Source organism: Sciurus carolinensis, chromosome 8, assembly GCF_902686445.1.
Source record: "Sciurus carolinensis chromosome 8, mSciCar1.2, whole genome shotgun sequence".
In the NCBI taxonomy this organism is placed as follows: Eukaryota; Metazoa; Chordata; class Mammalia; order Rodentia; family Sciuridae; genus Sciurus; species Sciurus carolinensis.
Window position 1 is genome coordinate 7068802 of NC_062220.1, and position 17914 is coordinate 7086715.

General features: G+C 41.3%; 2 non-coding genes across 2 annotated transcripts; both read left to right on the forward strand.

The window, feature by feature from the left end:
- Window positions 1-1763: 1763 nt before the first annotated feature.
- Trnac-gca (transfer RNA cysteine (anticodon GCA)) lies at window positions 1764-1835 on the forward strand. The gene has a single exon. It is a non-coding gene; the product is annotated as a tRNA-Cys (tRNA).
- Window positions 1836-9011: 7176 nt separating this feature from the next.
- Window positions 9012-9083, forward strand: Trnac-gca (transfer RNA cysteine (anticodon GCA)). Its single transcript has one exon. It is a non-coding gene; the product is annotated as a tRNA-Cys (tRNA).
- The last annotated feature ends 8831 nt before the right edge of the window (window positions 9084-17914 follow it).

Below are 17914 nucleotides of genomic sequence, written 5' to 3' on the forward strand. Positions count from 1 at the left end.
TGCTAATTTGTACTGTGGATGTCGTAGTTGGCACCAGGCATTTGTTTTGGTGCTGAATATTTTTTGCTTATGTTGTTGCTTTTGTTTGTTTACTCCTTCTCTTTGAGGTACTGGGAATCCATTGTGAAACTACAAGTTCACAGAGAATATGCTGCTGAACTAAACCCAGATGAGAGACAGCACACCTTGCTCCCGAAAAAAACTGCCTAGATTGAAACTTATCGAAAAAAGAAAGGGCACAAAACCCCACACTAATGTCCAGGCCCAAGTTGGAATGGATATGGAGAGCCCTCAGGTCCCACTGAGGGACACCCACTCCTGCAGCACAAACAGCATTAACACCAAGGCTCTGGACATCACACCTATGAGGATTCTCTTTTGTGGATACCGTGGATTGAACTCAGGGGCACTCCACCACTGAGCCACATCCCCAGCCCTATATTTTATTTTATTTCATGTTATTGTTTATTGTAATTTATCTAGAGACAGGATCTCAGTGGCTTAGCGCCTCACTTTACTGAGGCTGGCTTTGAACTCCTGATCCAAAGGCTCAGTCTCCTGAGCTGTCGGGATAACAGGTGTGCTGTAGATCATTCTTATATTCTTTTAGAATATCCAGTGTTGTTAAGTAAAGAAGAGCCATAATCACAGAGGGTACACCCCACATACCCTGCTGTATAGAACACAAATTTCTAGATCTAAATGACCACACCCACTGGTTTGAGACCTTCAGGGAAAGGAGAATCCTCAAACTCTGACACACCATACATTCTGTCGAAATAGACCAATCATCACCAAAGAACTAAGAAGGAAACTATAGAGCAAAACACATTTGTGCAGTTCAAGAGGCTGAGACAGGAGGGTTGTGAGTTCAAAGGCAGCTTCAGCAATATTGCAAGGCACTAAGCAACTTGGTGAGACCCTGACTCTAAATAAAATACAAAATAGGGCTGGGGATGTGGTTCAGTGGTTGAGGGCCGCTAATTTCAATTCCCAGACCGTCCCCGCCCCCGCAAATAAAAGAAAACCTTTAGCAAATACATTGAAAAATTCACACCCATGTGATATCCCACCCAGAGCACCATGGAGTCCTGGGTGTGGGAACACAGGTGACATATTTGGAGGGGGAACCCAGTCAGTCAAGGGAGCATTGCTCGGGGGTGGAGCATTTCAGGGCAGACCAAGGGTCCCTGGTGTGAATCCAGGTGTCCCCTCTGGCATGTTCTCTTGTGGCTAAGCTCCCTGGCCTCTCCTCTGGTCGGTGTGCTCCTTGCCGTTCACCCTCAGCACCACCCTTCATAAGACTCGTGAAAGCTTTGTCTGGGCCGTCAGTTACCTGGCAGAAGGCAGGCTGCTGTGGTCAGGGGTCTCTGAAGATTGTCCTTAGTTGCTCTGCTAGGCTGACAGTATGGAGGGACGTCATTGCTGAATCACAGTTACCCAACTGAATGTACCTCAGAAGTACCAGCTGACCTTGCTAAAGAGAGAGAGCACCCTTCATCTTCCTGATTAGTTCAACCTGGAATCTTAGAAATTTAGTTTTGTGGGGAGGGATCACAATCCCTTGCTAACATCCTTCCTAACATTCAATGATTTTAATTGGGAGGAAAATGGTATTGGAACTTACACTTATAGATGTAGATTAGATTCCAGGATAGGACACAATTGATGGCTTAACACTAGTGACTAAGCTTGTGAAGGTGGTAAAATCCAGGGTGTGGTCACCCGGGTTTAGAGTGCTTATTAGACACACACAGGCAGCAGGGGGTATAGCTCAGGGGTAGAGCATTTGACTGCAGATCAAGAGGTCCCTGGTTCAAATCCAGGTGCCCCCTTTTATTTTCACTCAGTGAACACAATCTTTGAATTCCAGATTTTTTCCACCACCTTGATTCAGTCTCCAGTGTGGAGAGAGGTGAGGCAGGTGGTGTTCACTGTCAAGTGTCCCTGACACCTGTAGATCTAGAGAAACCTAGTGTCGTCAAAGGTGAGTCACTGCTCATGGGTCCTGGACAGAGAACATTCTAAGAACTTGCCCAAACAGTTGTGAAGTGGGTAATTCTGCTTTCTGCATGGTGGCCCCATAACCTGGAGACACGGGAAGAGCAGACATGGTAACTCTAGTCTGAAGGCAGTCTAAGGGCACAGTTCAGAATTATTTAAACTTATACTCATCCTACTTTGTAAAACACTCTAAGGATCCACATCCACACAGCTCTCTGGAATTGACTGGATGAAGTGACTTCAGTGTGTATCCTTAGCTCCCAACAGCTGGTACCAGAGTCAGCTGAGATCTCACCCCAGGCTGGTTAGCAGACAGTGGGTGGGACAATCTGTCTTTGTAATACAGACTCAGTCAGGGGTTTGAACAATTTCCTCCTTCCCTGGAACCTCAGGTGTTTCTCAAGTGCACAACGAACTGATTCCACAAGGCACCCAAGCTTGGAGGGGCAATGGGCTTGACTCAGAGTCTACTGATTTAAGTGTTAATCCAAAAAATGCCTTTGCAGCAGCATCCCATAGGTGTTTGGTTGAACATTGCCTGCCACAGCCCAACCCAGCAGACAAAATCACCCAGCACACTTGCTAATGCCTTAGACTTGGTCCACTATTGACCTCAAGTAAGACTCTGAGTGCTGAGTCAAGTACACAGAGAGGGAGGCCAGAGGTGGGGTTCAACCTGGAGGTGACAGAGCCCAGGCACTGCCAGGGGGCCAGGGGCTGTGGCCAGTGTCCATTCTGGAGGTGGGCATGGCTCCCTAACCATGCTGGTTGCCATCCAGGCCCCTGGCTTCCCTGGTTCTGCCCACTCTATGAGCCTGGGTCTTCAGACATCCCTGCTGGGACAGGAGCTCCTTTCCACCTGTCCCAGCCCACCACTGTCTTCTGGGTTTCTGTGAGTCTGAGATGGGCTCCTCTATAATCCAGTGCCCTGACTAGGACCAGCAATGGGGACCAGGCAGAAGACCCTCAGGCAAATGAAGGGAGTGTGCACTGGTAGCTGGGCCTTATTGACTAGAAGATAATGAAGATTTAGGTTGTTTTGGGGGATGGAAATGCAGAAGTTCTGATTCTACAAGAGAAAAAGTTGGATGAGACTTTCCCATGGTCCCCTAGGGACCAAGAGCAGCAAGAGTGGCTTCAGGTGGATGACTGATCCCACCTTCTCAAGGAAAGCAAATGGTAGGTTCAAAGGTCACGGTGTGGGCCCTGGCCCTCATGGGCCCCAAACGCAGGACTTTTCTGACTGTGTTGTGAGAATCTCTGACCTCTTTTCACTGAATTAGTGAAAGAACTAAAATGGAGACCAAAGCTGATTCTGTGCCTGCCACGTCACCACATGTGGGACAATGACAGTTTCCTGGATCTTTAGACTTTTCATTTCTTCCCCACATCTATCTCTGCCTTTTCCTCCTTCTTCTATATCTGCATGAATACTTGTTGTGGAAGATTCGTGCAGATATATATACTTGTATTTCATTTATTTCCTATTTTACCTTTTTATAGTTTTTTTTTTCTTGTATGTTCAGGTTTAGGGTTGTTTTGTTTGTTTTTCTACTTTGTCTTTGTTTCTGCTTTTGTTTCTCTTTTTCTCCTTTTCTCTCTTATAGCCAAATTATCTTCTTACCCTTTTCCCTCTCCTTACTGGACCTTTTGTTTTATTTATTTTCCCTCCTTACAGCCATCACTCTCTAGGTCTCTCTGCTTTCTCTCTGTTCAGTTTGAACATTCTAAATGTCCCTGACCTTTCTATCCTATTACACTTTGTCTTTATAAGCTGTATTTTACCACCTGTAGAGCTCTTTGGCCTATATAACTCCTGCCCCACCATTCCAGTTGTGCAGTGACTCACACTGTGGGTGCTACAGTGCACACCTGCTGTTTATGTTAATGACAGATCCCGTTCATGCCTGTTTCTTGCATGACAATCAATGACCACCATCCCTGAATCAGTGGTCATTTGTGTGGTTCATGTCATAGTTGGCCCTGGGCTTTTGTTTAAATGCTGTATATTATTCGCTTGTGTTGTTGCTATTGTTTGTTTTCCTCTTTTCTCTGAGGTTCCACCAATCTATTGTGATACCCCAAGTTCACAGGGTTGAGATTCTGCCCCTGAACTAAACCAGACAAGAGAAAGCAAATCTTGATCCACACACAAATTAGTCACCCTGAAACTTCAATGTCACTTTAGTCCAAAGCATGTTAGAGACAAATCCCCAAACTAACACCCAGGCCCCAATTAAGATTCAATATGGGGACCCTCAGGTTCCCCCCTGAACATCGACTCCCACAGCAAAAAGAAAGAGAATTAAACAAAGGTTGTGGACACCACTCCTATGATGTGTGTCAATCTATATCCATTCCCACATCCCTTTAGCATATACACAGTTATTAAGTGAAGAAGAGCAATCACAGAGGTGGATCCCACATACACTGTTTATACAACACAAATTGTCATATCTATAACAGGACAATACTCATTTGAGATGTGTAAAGAAAGTGTAATCCTCAAGCTCTGACACATTGTAGCAAAATACACTAATCATCACCAAAGAACCAGCAGGGATGCTACACAACAAATTTCATCTGGACACAAATTGAACAGTTCACATCAAGCTGATATACCCAAACACTATGGCAAGAAAAACTGTGTCATAAAAACAGGCCTACACATCAGAGTGGAAAAGAAATCCATGTCAACAGAGGCACAAAACCCAACTCAGGAATACAAAAATTATGAAACAACAAGGGAACATGTTGCATCCAAATGTTCATAATTCACCAGAAACTGTCTCCAAAGATATGAAATATCAGAGAAAAAAATTCCTAAGAATTTTTAAGATGATGAATGAATTCCAAGAGAACACAGGAGGGCAACTGAATGAATTAAGGAATTCAGTACAGAATGTGAATGAGAAATTCAATATGGAGATAGAGATATTGAAAAATCAAAAGAATTTGGAAATGAAAGACACAATAAATCTAATAAAATATTCACTTGAAGGTCTCTGTGATAGAGTAGACCATGGACAGAATCACTTAGCTGGAAGACGAAGTGGCAGTCTTGTACATTCAGACCATATTAAAGAAAAGAGGTAAATAACTATGACCAAAATAAGAGACTGATCTGGGCATTTAGGAACAGGAGGCATTCAGAACTTCAAAGAGACAAGACCAAAAATTAATCTCTCCATGACATATGATAATAAAAATGCCTGATATGCAGAACAAGGATAGAATTGTAAAATCTTCAAGAGAAAAATGCCAGGTTGCATTTAGAGACAAACCCATCAGAATTAGTCCTGATTTCCTGGTACAAATTATAAAATCCAAGAGGGCTTAGAATGATGTGTTGCAAGAACTGAAGGAAAACAACTGTCCACCAAGATTGTTAGATCCAATAAAGCTATCCAACAGAATCATAGAAGAAATAAAAACCTTCAAGATAAGCACAAACTACAAGAATTCATGACTACTAAGTTGGCTCTACAGGAAATATTGAATGAAATACTACCTACAAAGAAATCAAAACCAAATCTCAGAACTTGCAAATGAACTAATCTCATTTGTTAAGCAAAACTCGCCAAATCAGCAAGTCAGAGGTGTATTTTCTCTCATATGCAATAGATACAGAGGAAAAAGGAAAAGAAAGTTGGGGGATCTCATGTAAATTGTAGGTAGATCAGTAAAATAGAGGAAAGGGACCAGGGTGAGAAAGGAAAGGATGGAGAAGGGAAGTAGCAGAGAATGATATTGGTCATAATATTATTCTATTTTGTACACGTATGAATATCTAAAAATCAATCCTAGCATTATGTATGTTTGCAATGCATATAAATATGCAGGGGAGGAGAAAGACTTGAGGTTTTGGAATTACAGTATTCTGAGAGCATTAGGAAAACATATCAATTGGATGAGGCCCTGTCCTTGTATAGAGGTGAGTACATTTTGCACGTGACTCTGATCCAGAGGGCAGATTGTGGCAGTTGAATCTCTTGGCCCAGTTCCTTGTTTATTCCTATATCTGGTCATTTGCTAAGAATTTTTTGAAATCTTCCAATAGAGATGGAGGTCTGAGGGTTGAGGGCTCAAGTAGCCAGGTGCTGTGCCTGGTCCTGTCCCTCCAGCTGTGCGGAGCTGAGGGTGTGTGGTCTGCCTGGTGTCCTGGCCTCTCTGGAAATGTGTCTCCCTTTTCACCCAGGACTGGAACATGACAGGGGAAGAGATCAGAGAGTGGAAATGCAAGACAAACCCCTTAGGGCAGCAATGGCAGAGGGTGAGAGGAGCTGGGAGTCCTGATGGAGGGGATTAGTGGAGAAAACTCAGGAGAGAAGGAAAGAGGCAACTTCCAGTTCTGAACAGTGACTCTCCAAACTGTAGCCCCACACAGGTGCTGAGGAGAAGGAGGTGCAGGGTGCTGGGCAGGAAGATTTCTAGAAGTGCTGGCATAGGTCTCTGGGGAAGGACAGGCCCAGCTCAAGGTGAGAATGAGGTCTGTCTGAGTGAGGTCAGGCACTGCCCTCTAGTTCACTAGATGAAGAGCTTTGAGAGTCCACCCTGGATCTTAGATTGTGACACAGTGTTAATCAGGAAGGTCTGAACAGGGACCAGGGGATAACTCAGGGCAAAGCAACTGCGTGCACAGCAGGAAGCCCTTGGTTCAAGACACGGCCACCTGCTGGCCCCACTTTCATAGGGACCACGTATTTGCAGCCACTGTTCATGCTCCAGGGACTGTGGGTCTCTAGACTCCCATTTCTCCACCTTTCAGTAGGGGATCTGGGGTCACTGGATCCTCTGTTCAGGCTCCTTCTGTCTGAGCCTTGAGGGATTAAGAAAAGGCAGAATTATCAGAGAGGAAGGAGAGATACAGAGGAGGTTTATCCCTTGCACCTTAGTGTTTGGTGAACAGAAGACCTTCATCATCAATGTGGGCTCCATAATGACTCCATCACCAATCAGTTGATGTTTTTCTGTTATGATGATTTACTGTTGTGAGTTTTGGTTTGTTTTTTTTGTTGTTTGTTTGTTTTTTTTAGGTCTACAGCATGAAAGGTCACTGTCATGGTCTGGATCTCTGATATCTCATAAAATCTACAGTTTCAGTGTAGGAAAGTTCAGAGGTGAAATAATTTGATTATGAGAACTGTAGCCCAGTTATTGGATTAATCCATTTGATGGATTAATAATCTGAATGGAGTGATAGTAACTTGGCCTTGTGGTGTAGCAAAAGAAAGAGTCATTGGGATGTACATTTGGCGTTTTTATTCTGTCCCTGGTGACTCACTTGCTCTCTATGCTTTCTGTCTGCCATGAGCTAGCATCTCTGCTTTCTGGCTGCCATGAGCTTACATCTTTCCTTCACCACGATCTTCTCTCATGATGTTCTGCCTCACCTTGGGCCCAGACCATTTCGGTCATATGATCACGGACTGAACCTGTGAAACTGGGAGCCTAAACACACTATTCTTCCTGTAAGTTTTTCTTGTCAGGGATTTTGATCACAGGGATGAGGAACTAACATAGGTGCAGATAAAATTAAGACCTCTGAACCATATGTGAGTCAGAATCCCACAGGGAAGGGCTAGAGGCACACAAGATTCCTAGATGCCCTTCTCAGAGGGTTGGGTTAAAATTTCTCAGGGAGAAACCAAGGATGTTTGCTTTTGCCATCCCAGACCCCACCCTCACCTCTGAAGGTCAGTTGAGCAGCCAGTACTTGTGGTCTGGCTCCTCTAGTTGAGTGTGAAGAAGGTTCTAGCTTCAGACATTTAAGATTTTTTTGTTCCTATCTCAGCCAGGTTCTAGGGAGGAAGGATGCTGGTTATCCCTACAGGTGTATAGACAGGAAGGGGCATGAACTAGTAGGAAGGAAGCATATGATGGTAGGCACTAGCAAGTGCACATCTCCAGGTGGAGATCCAAGGTGTGGCCAAGCAGGTTTAGGGTGCTTATTACACACTCCTAGGAAGCAGGGAGTATAGCTCAGGGGTAGAGCATGTGACTATAGATCAAGAGGTTCCTGGTTCAAATCCACGTAGAATTGCTAGAATCTTTTTACATGCCAAAAAGGATATTTTCTTTCTTTTTTTCTTTTTCAGGGGTGGTACTGGAAGAGGAAATTTTCTGAAGTAGTAAATGACAAGGAGTAACATACCCATGTCATCTATATAAGTCTTACTCCTTGCAGTGAAACAGGAATGAACTTAAGTATTTACCCCTTTGATCTGGACTCTTCTCAGGCTATCTCTCTGTGTCATCCTGTCCAGAAGGAGTTAGTAGACAGTAAGCTATGAGGCTCCTCCAGTCATGGCTGATCCATGGGCTGTGTCAAATTTGTCCTCCAAGGTAATGACCACAAGGCTCCCTCATCACATGGATATCCAGCATTCTGAAGTCTCTGGCTTTGAGGAGCCCAGTTTTTCCTTAGGTCAATTCTCCTTGTCATATCTCCAGGAAGGTCCTTCTGATGTCTGTGGGGCTTCTTTCTCCCTGAAACCTCTGGAAAAATTTTGTTTCTGGGTTTGTCTCCTGTTTGGACCAAGACTTTTTGAGGAACAAGGACTATGTCTTCCCTAACCCTCTGACCTCAACATGGATGACAAGGTCCAGTACCTATTAAGCTTCACGACTGATTGTTGAGGGAATGACTGATTGAGTGAAATAATGAGCCCCCTCCTTGAAGCCTTGGATTATGGAGCAGGGTCTCCATGGGCAGTGTGTGAAGTTCATTGAAAACCAGAACCAGCAGCTCTTGTCTGATCACTGTGTGTGGACTTAGGGAAATGCTGGAATCAGGTGTGCTTTCCAGGTGCAAAGGTCCAGCACAGTGTGAGGAGGGAGGGGAGCTGGGGTGACTAGTTAAGGTTGGGATGAAGAGGATAGGGCATACTTCAGTGGAGAAAGCTGTCAGTTGCTAGAACATGCAGAGAAACCTACAATAGAAGTCACAGGTAGTCTGGGTGTGGTGCCCTGGATGAAAAGGTGCTAATAAGAGGTTCCTTGTAAGTGGGGGTATAGCTCAGGGGTAGAGCAGTTGACTGCAGATCAAGAGGTCCCTGGTTCAAATCCAGGTGCCCCCTTCTTTATGTAATATTTTGGTAGCTACCTTAACCAGTATCTTTTAGCTTAGCCCTAGATAACATTTGCAGAACTCCATTACTTGGGGTTTCTAGAAACCATTACAGATCCTGCTGTTCAGAACTGCATGACATGGGGCCACACTGATACCCATTTTATATATAGGGCCTACCTACATTCTTAACCCCACTATCATCACCCAAGACTCCTCAAACCACCTTGACTTGTAGGCCCCCACTTCATGAGCACAGTGAGCCCACAGTGAGTTTCAGAAGCCACCTGGTGTGGGGATCTCTCAGTTACGTCCATTGTGGATGAGAAAAGGGTTAACTGCCAGAGGACAATGTTGGCTATAAATCAGTCAATCACCCATAACCTTATCTAATTAATAAAAACACAAGAGCCAATACTCTTTTTAAATGAGAGGGGGAATGAGGGGTGTGGTCATACCACATCTGGCCTCTAACAACATGGTGTAGCTCAACTCTCTTTTATTTATAATCACACAGATAAAGAGGCCTATAATGGGAGGGGCTTCTTCTGTGATGAACAGCATGAGGTGGAGTTAGGGGAGCCATTTTCTAAGGGGAACTATTGCAGAACCAGACAGGCAACCACTCCCACATGCCACATCCCCCCCACAGCAACCTGGGACAGACCACTGTACCTGCCAGTTCCAGGAAGTCAGATCTCTGCATCATGAGGCTCAAACTAATCTGCTTCTGCTAGATAAGGATGGTTTCCCACAACCTGGTACACTGTTCCACCCTCCCTGTGCTTCTGCTTCTCTTTCACACCTCCACACCCCATCTTCATCCCATGTTCACAGTCAAGGAAAAATGGTGCTTGGTTTGGCCCAGAGTTGGCCAATGGTGATGAGTTGTGCTTCTGAATTTCCAAATCCCTAACTGGCAGGCTAGGATGGGGGTCGTGGCTAAGACTGTGCTACCAAGGATAGGCACAACCAGGAGGTGAAGACCTGAAGGAGGCTGTGGGTCTCAGGAGAGATACTGTCTGGTCATAATCAGTACACACTGAATTTCATTGATTTCAGCTTTGATTTTAATGATCTCTTGTGTTCTACTGGTTTGGGTGTTGGTTTGTTCTTATTTTCCTAGAGCCTGTCATGTTAGATTATTTATTTGGTACCATTCTATTCTTTTAATGTATGTGCTCAATGCTATGAACTTTCTCTTTAGATTCACCTTCATAGTCTCTCAAACATTTTGATATGTTGTATCACTATTCCCATTTACCTCACAGTATTATTTTTTTTTTCTCTTCTGATTTCTTCTCTTATCCATTCATTGTTCAAAAGTGTATTATTTATGTTTTGGGTTGTAGCTCAGGGGTAGAGCTCTTCCCTGGAATGTATGACGCACTGGGTTTAATCCTCAATACCACATAAAAATAAGTAAATAAAGGTATTATGTCCATCTACAAAAAAAGAGGCATGAAAATATATTATTTAATCTCTAGGTATTAAATTAGATTGTATTTTTATCTTATCATTGACTTCTAATTCCATGATCAGATAGAATGCAGGATATAGTCTCTATGTTTTTGTATTTGCTAAGATTTGATTAGTGGCCTAAATATGGTCTATTTTAGAAAATGTTCCCTGTGCTGCTGAGAAGGAAGTGAATTCAGTCATTGATGGATGAAATATTCTATAGATGTCTCATAAGTCCAAATTATTACCTGCATTTTTAGTTCTGTAGCATCTTTATTTAGTTTGTTTGTGAATGATCTATCAGGTGTGTTAAAGTATTTGGGAATCAATCTCACAAAAGAGGTGAAAGACCTCTACAATGAGAACTACAGAACACTAAAGAAAGAAATTCAAGAAAGCCTTAGAAGATGGAAAGATCTCCCATGTTCTTGGATAGGAAGAATTAATATTGTCAAAATGGCCATACTACCAAAAGTGCTATACAGATTCAATGCAATTCCAATTAAAATCCCAATGATGTACCTTACAGAAATAGAGCAAGCAATTATGAAATTCATCTGGAAGAATAAAAAACCCAGAATAGCTAAAGCAATCCTTGGCAGAAAGAGTGAAGCAGGGGGTATCGCAATACCAGATCTTCAACTCTACTACAAAGCAATAGTAACAAAAACGGCATGGTATTCGTACCAAAATAGAAAGGTGGATCAATGGTACAGAATAGAGGACACGAACACAAACCCAAATAAATACAATTTTCTCATACTAGACAAAGGGGCCAAAAATATGCAATGGAGAAAAGATAGCCTCTTCAACAAATGGTACTGGGAGAATTGGAAATCCATATGCAACAGAATGAAACTAAACCCATATCTCTCACCATGCACAAAACTAAACTCAAAATGGATTAAGGATCTCGGAATCAGACCAGAGACCTTGCATCTTATAAAAGAAAAAGTAGGTCCAGAGCTTCAACATGTCGGCTTAGGACCAGACTTCCTCAACAGGACTCCCATAGCACAAGAAATAAAAGCAAGAATTAATAACTGGGATAGATTCAAACTAAAAAGCTTTCTCTCAGCAAAGGAAACTATCAGCAATGTGAAGAAAGAGCCTACAGAGTGGGAGAAAATCTTTGCCAATCATACTTCAGATAGAGCACTAATCTCCAGAATCTATAAAGAACTCAAAAAACTCTACACCAAGAATGCAAGTAATCCAGTCGACAAATGGGCTAAAGAAATGAATAGACACTTCACAGAAGAAGATATACAAGCAATCAACAAACATATGGAAAAATGTTCAACATCTCTAGTAATAAGAGAAATGCAAATCAAAACCACCCTAAGATTCCATCTCACCCCAATTAGAATGGCGATTATCAAGAATACAAGCAACAACAGGTGTTGGCAAGGATGTGGGGAGAAAGGTACACTCTTACATTGCTGGTGGGGCTGCAAATTAGTGCAGCCACTCTGGAAAGCAGTGTGGAGACTCCTTAGAAAACTTGGAATGGAACCACCATTTGACCCAGCTATCCCTCTCCTTGGCCTATACCCAAAGGACTTAAAATCAGCATACTACAGTGATGCAGCCACATCAATGTTCATAGCTGCTCAGTTCACAATAGCCAGATTGTGGAACCAACCTAGATGTCCTTCAATTGATGAATGGATAAAGAAACTGTGGTATATATATACAATGGAATATTACTCAGCCATAAAGAACGATAAAATTATGGCATTTGCAGGCAAATGGATGAAACTGGAGAATATCATGCTAAGTGAGATAAGCCAATCTCAAAAAACCAAAGGAAGAATGATATCGCTAATAAGTGGATGATGACACATAATGGGGGGTGGGAAGGGTTAGTGTTGGGGTTGGAGTTGGGTTTCGGGAGGGGGGCAGGAATGGAGGAAGGAAGGACTATATAGATGGAGGGGAGGGGTGGGAGGGGTGGGGGGGAGGGGAAAAATGGCAGAATGAATCAAACAACATTACCCTATGTAAATTTATGATTACACAAATGGTATGCCTTTACGCCATGTACAGACAGAGAAACAACATGTATCCCATTTGTTTACAATAAAAAAAAAAGTCACTTGGAATGATTGTATTGTGGCCTATTTGATTCTTTTTTAACATTTTTTTCTTTTTTGTTAAACATGACAGTAGAATCCATTTGATTCTTTATGTTGATAAGTGTTTGCTGTATATAGATACTTCATTGTTTTGGGGTATAATATTTATAATAATTATCTCTGGTTTTATGATTCCCTAAGCACGATGAAATGACCTTCTTTGTTTCTTCTGATTAATTTTGCCTTGAAGTACACTTTATCTGATATGAGACTAGTAACCGCTTCTCATTTATGAGATCCAGGTGAATGGTATGTTTTTATTTTTCCCATCCTTTCAACTTCAGTCTGTGAATGTCTTTGTCTATGAAGTGAGTTTCTTGCAGACAGCATATTGTTGGGTCTTGATTTTCATCCAATTTGCCGACATATGTCTCTTGATTGAAGAGTTTGAACCATTTATATCTGATGTTATTATTGAGAGATGCTTTTTAATTCCTGCCATTTTGATATATTTCTAGAGTTTGAATTAAATCAGATTCTCCTTTGATTAAGTATTCTATTGTAATTTCTTCCTCTGCTCCTTTTCATTTTTATTTTTCATTTCTTCTTGGTGAAATATTTTCTTGAGTATGTTTTGTAGTATGGGTTCTCTGATTATGAATTCTTTTAACTTGTTTTTCATGGAAGGTTTTAATTTCATCTTATCTTCTGAAGCTTAATTTTGCTGAATATAGTATATTTGGTTGGCATCCATTTTCTGTCAGAGCATGGTATATATTATTCCAAGACCTCCTAGCTTTTAGCGTCTGGGTTGAGAAATTAGTTGCGATGCAAACTGGTTTGCCTCTAAGTTTGACCAGGTGTTTTCCTCTAGCACCTTTAAAAAGTCTATCCTTATTCTGTATGTTAAGCATTTTCCTAATAATATGTCTTGGGGTGGACCCATCATGATTCTGTATATTCAGACTCCTATATGCCTCCTTTATTTGAATATCCATTTCAATTTTAAGGTGTGGAATTTTTCTGATATTATTTCATTGAAAAAAATCATGCATTCCTTTAGTTTGTATTTCAGAGTCTTCATTTATCCCTATGAATCTTAAATTTTAATCTTATCCCATACTCTGTGAATATTCTGTTCATAATCTCTTAATAATTTTTTTTTGGGGTGCTGGGGATCGAACCCAGGGCCTTGTGCTTACAAAGCAAGCACTCTACCGACTGAGCTATTTCCCCAGCCCCTGTTCATAGTCTCTTAAAGTCATTTCTCTATGTTCAACTTTATTTTCAAGATTATATATTTTGTCTTTCAGGCATGAAAATACATCTTCAAATTGTTTTATCTATTGGTGATACTTTCCAATTAATTTTTATTTTGGTGTATTAATTTTTATTTTGGTGTATTAATTTCTTCATGTTGAGGAAGAAATCTGTTTGGTTCTTTTTCAGAATCGCTCTTTAATGAAGTGATCTTTCATTTCTTATGTTTTTCTCTTATTTCACTCCTTACATAACTTTTTAGCTCATAGAACAGTTTAACTATAAACTTTCTAAATTCCTTCTCCGATGTTTCCTCCACTGTGGCGTCAATGAAGTTTGTTGACTTTTTTGCAATGGTTTGTTTCCTTGCTTTTTTATATTGTTTGTATGTGCACCCATCTATCAGTATGGCTCTGACTTCTTTGAAGTGAAGGAACTTTGTGATCTTGTTTTTACTAAGAGCCCTTTCAGTTCTGCTTTTCCTTCACTGCCTTGATTTGGTCTCTTAGGAAGCATGTTAGTCAGAATCCTGTTACTATCACATACACTTGAGCTAACCAATTGATAAAGAGAAAAGATTAACATGGAAGTTTTCCATGCATGATATGTTGCCCCAGGGTTTGGGGCTGATGGTGAGGCAGCAAATCATGGCAGTAGACTGTGGTTTAGCAATGCTGTTCATCCCATGGTCAGATAGGCAGAGAGTGTGAGGAGGGGCCAGGGTTTCACTATTCCTTCCAATGACACACTCCGAATGACCTGTTGATGGCCCATTATGCCCACATACAAAGGCTCCACCATCTTTCAATAACATTTTGAACACAGGAACAGAACCTCCAGAGTGTACACTGAGATGAAGGGTTTAATCTCTGATAACTTGTGCAACTCCTGTTGTGTCTCAGTTTCTGCATCTGTACAATGGGGAATGCAAATAATGGTACCACATCTTTGGTGCTTGTAAGAATTTAAAGCACCAAGAACAACACCATGTACTCCAATGTGTTTTACAATTATCTCCAAAATCTACTCAGGTGAAGGAACATAAGTGACTCTTATAACTGACTAGCTATTTTGGATAGTTTCTGCTAAAGGAAAAGATTCTGGTCTTGTCTTACTGCAAGTTGAATTATTATTTCAAGGGACAAAGATTCCAGGACCCATATCATTGGAGAAGTTCATGAAACCAGGCTCTGTTGTGGGAAGATGCATGTCCCCCCATTTCCCACAGTACAGGATTTATGCTGAGGTGGAGAATGGTTTCCTACAGGAAAAGGAATTCATGGAATACTACCGTAATTTCTTATTTTCATCTCTTAGGAAGTGTGTTAGTCAGGATATTGTGACTATACATATACATGGGGTAATCAACTGGTAAGGAGAAAAGGTTTACTTGGAGGTTCCAGTTCATGATATGTTGTCCCTCCTGATTTGGACATCTGGTGAGGGAGCATATCACGGCAGGAGTGAGTGGTGAAGTAATGCTGCTTGCCTCAGGACACAAGAGAGTGAGGAGGGGTCGGGTTCCACCATTCCCTCCGAAGACATCCCAATGACCTGAAGATCTCCCATGTATAAAGGCTCCACCAACTCCCAAGAGCACCACCCCAGGGACCAAGCCATGAACACCTGATCCTTAGACCTTTAAGATCCAAACTACAACAGGAAATACTCCCAAAGAGCCCAATTTATGTAACAAAAACCCTAATGTTATGCAAAACTCAAGTCCTGTTTGACAGGAGGGAAATGGAATCCTGGCTGGTGGTAGCAGGGTTATGCCTGGACCTCCTCTGCTCCCCAACACCATGGTGAGTGGGGATGGGCAGGGTCATTGTTTTCGTGGAGATAGCTGAATCTCTGAGTGACCCTGGGTGTTTTCCCTGTTTACAAATGGCCAGGGGCAATTCAGTCAGCAAGAAGAACTTCTGAGGAAGCTCCAGGTGTGGGGGCACTTGGCTTGGCAGAGACTGGCACTTAGAATCTGTAGGGCACAGCAGGGAAGGGGAGAGGCAGAGGGTGAGGTGTGAGAGAGGAGGGAAGATGTGTTGTGGGGCCCTGTGTGCCTGCTCAGAGTCTCAGCTTCCAGGGTTCATGTTGAAGTTTCCTTCACCTGGGCCTCCACAACACGAAAACACCCTGTACTGTGTCTCCAGTGTTTCAATTACTTCACTTTTGCATTTTTTATGCTTTTCTTCCCATTTTCAAGGTCACGTCTTTGCTGGCTGCTGTAGATTTTATAGTGTGTCAGTTTGTGGAAATGAAAGCCCAGTTTCAAACACAACTGTTGGCCCAATGGGGAGAGAGGAGCCCATGAGGAAGCCATCCTAGCATTGCCATGTTTCCCTGGTTGTGAGGTGCTGCCTGGCCACAGGCCCCAAACCTATGACACTGTGTGAGCAAGGACTGAAACCTCCAAATCTATGAGTCCAAACAAACTTTTTTAATGAAATTGATGATCTCTGGTATTTCTCACCAGAAGAGAAAGCTGACTAACACAAGGATAAAGAGAGTAATTTTGTATTAATAAAAAGGTCAATTTATCTCTCGGGTATACTGATTCAAAATTTTATTTACCTAATGACATAACCTCAAAACACTTCAAAGAGAAGTTTACAGAACTAAAAAGGAGAAATGGACAAGTTGTCATTGCAACTCTCATATGAGAGGTCCTTATAACCTTTTCTTGTGAATTGTTACGGAAGATTTAAACATGATTAACAGATGTGATGTAAATAAAATGTATGGAATATCGCATTTAACTACAGAATATGTGTTTCTTTCAAGAAATCATGACATACTAACTATTGAACTATAAAACATGTTTAAGAATTACAACTATTAAAAGCATATTGTTTTCTGACCAAAATAAAATTGAGCTAGAGATCAATAGCACCAAATAACTAGAAAATCCAACTAGAATTAGAAATACTCTAGTAAATGTAGAAACTGAATGTTTTACTTCTAAATAAATCATAATAAATAATTCATCTTCAACAATGTAAATGGAAAAGTGAAGAATAATGAAACATTAATTTCAAAAATTATTTAAATAGAATGGTAAAAATAAATTCAAAAAAGAGTAAGGAATTAGGTAGAAAAGATTAATGAAAGCATCGATTAATGCAGTACAAAATGGATAGGATCAGTGAAGCTAAACTTGTTCTTTGAAATAAATAATAGAAATGATAATTTAGATAAGGTTAACAAAGGATAAAAGAAAACATCAGTATCCCAAATCAGGAAAGTAAGATTATATAATTAGAGTTTCCAAAGACATTAAAAAGGTTTTAAAATGATATTATGAGCAAATTTTGCCAATAAAGCAATATAAGATGGCACAGAAAATTTTCTAGAAAAATACAACATGCACAAGGAGAGAGAAATCCTTTGATTGATGGTACAGATTCTCTCTCCTTTCTCACTAATCCACTCTGGTTAGTTTAGCAGGACTGATCAGGCTCAATGGAAAATTCAATATTTGAGCAGATCCAGGTCCTAGTATATGCACTTCCTAAGCAGGTGAGGGCAAAGATCCGCACTTTCCTAACTACCAATAAAGCCTATTTTTGCCCAGAAAGCTTCTACCTTAAGGTGGTCCCTCCTTGTCCCTGTAAGAACAGGAGTGATATATATCTCCTAGAAGATTTGCTAGGCTGTGTCCAACTGTGTCCAGCCCAAGAACATATTTCCTTGTAATATCTCAAAATGAACTGTTTGCAACTGCTCCTTAATAAATTCTATTTACAGTTACACCTTGATCTTTGTTATCATTCTCTGGCTTAGTTTTACCAAAATCATCAGAGGAAGAAATAGAAATCATGAACAATCCTATAACTATGGAAGAAGTTGATTCATGATAAAAATTTTTTGTCATTAAAAAAACAAGAAGAATGGGGCTGGGGTTGTGGCTCAGTGGTAGAGCTCTCCTAGAATATGTGAGGCAATGGGTTCAATCCTCGGTACCTCAGAAAAATAAATAAATAAAGCTTAAAAAAATGGGCCTTAAAACATAAGAAAAACCCTCCACATATGTAGTTTCAACACT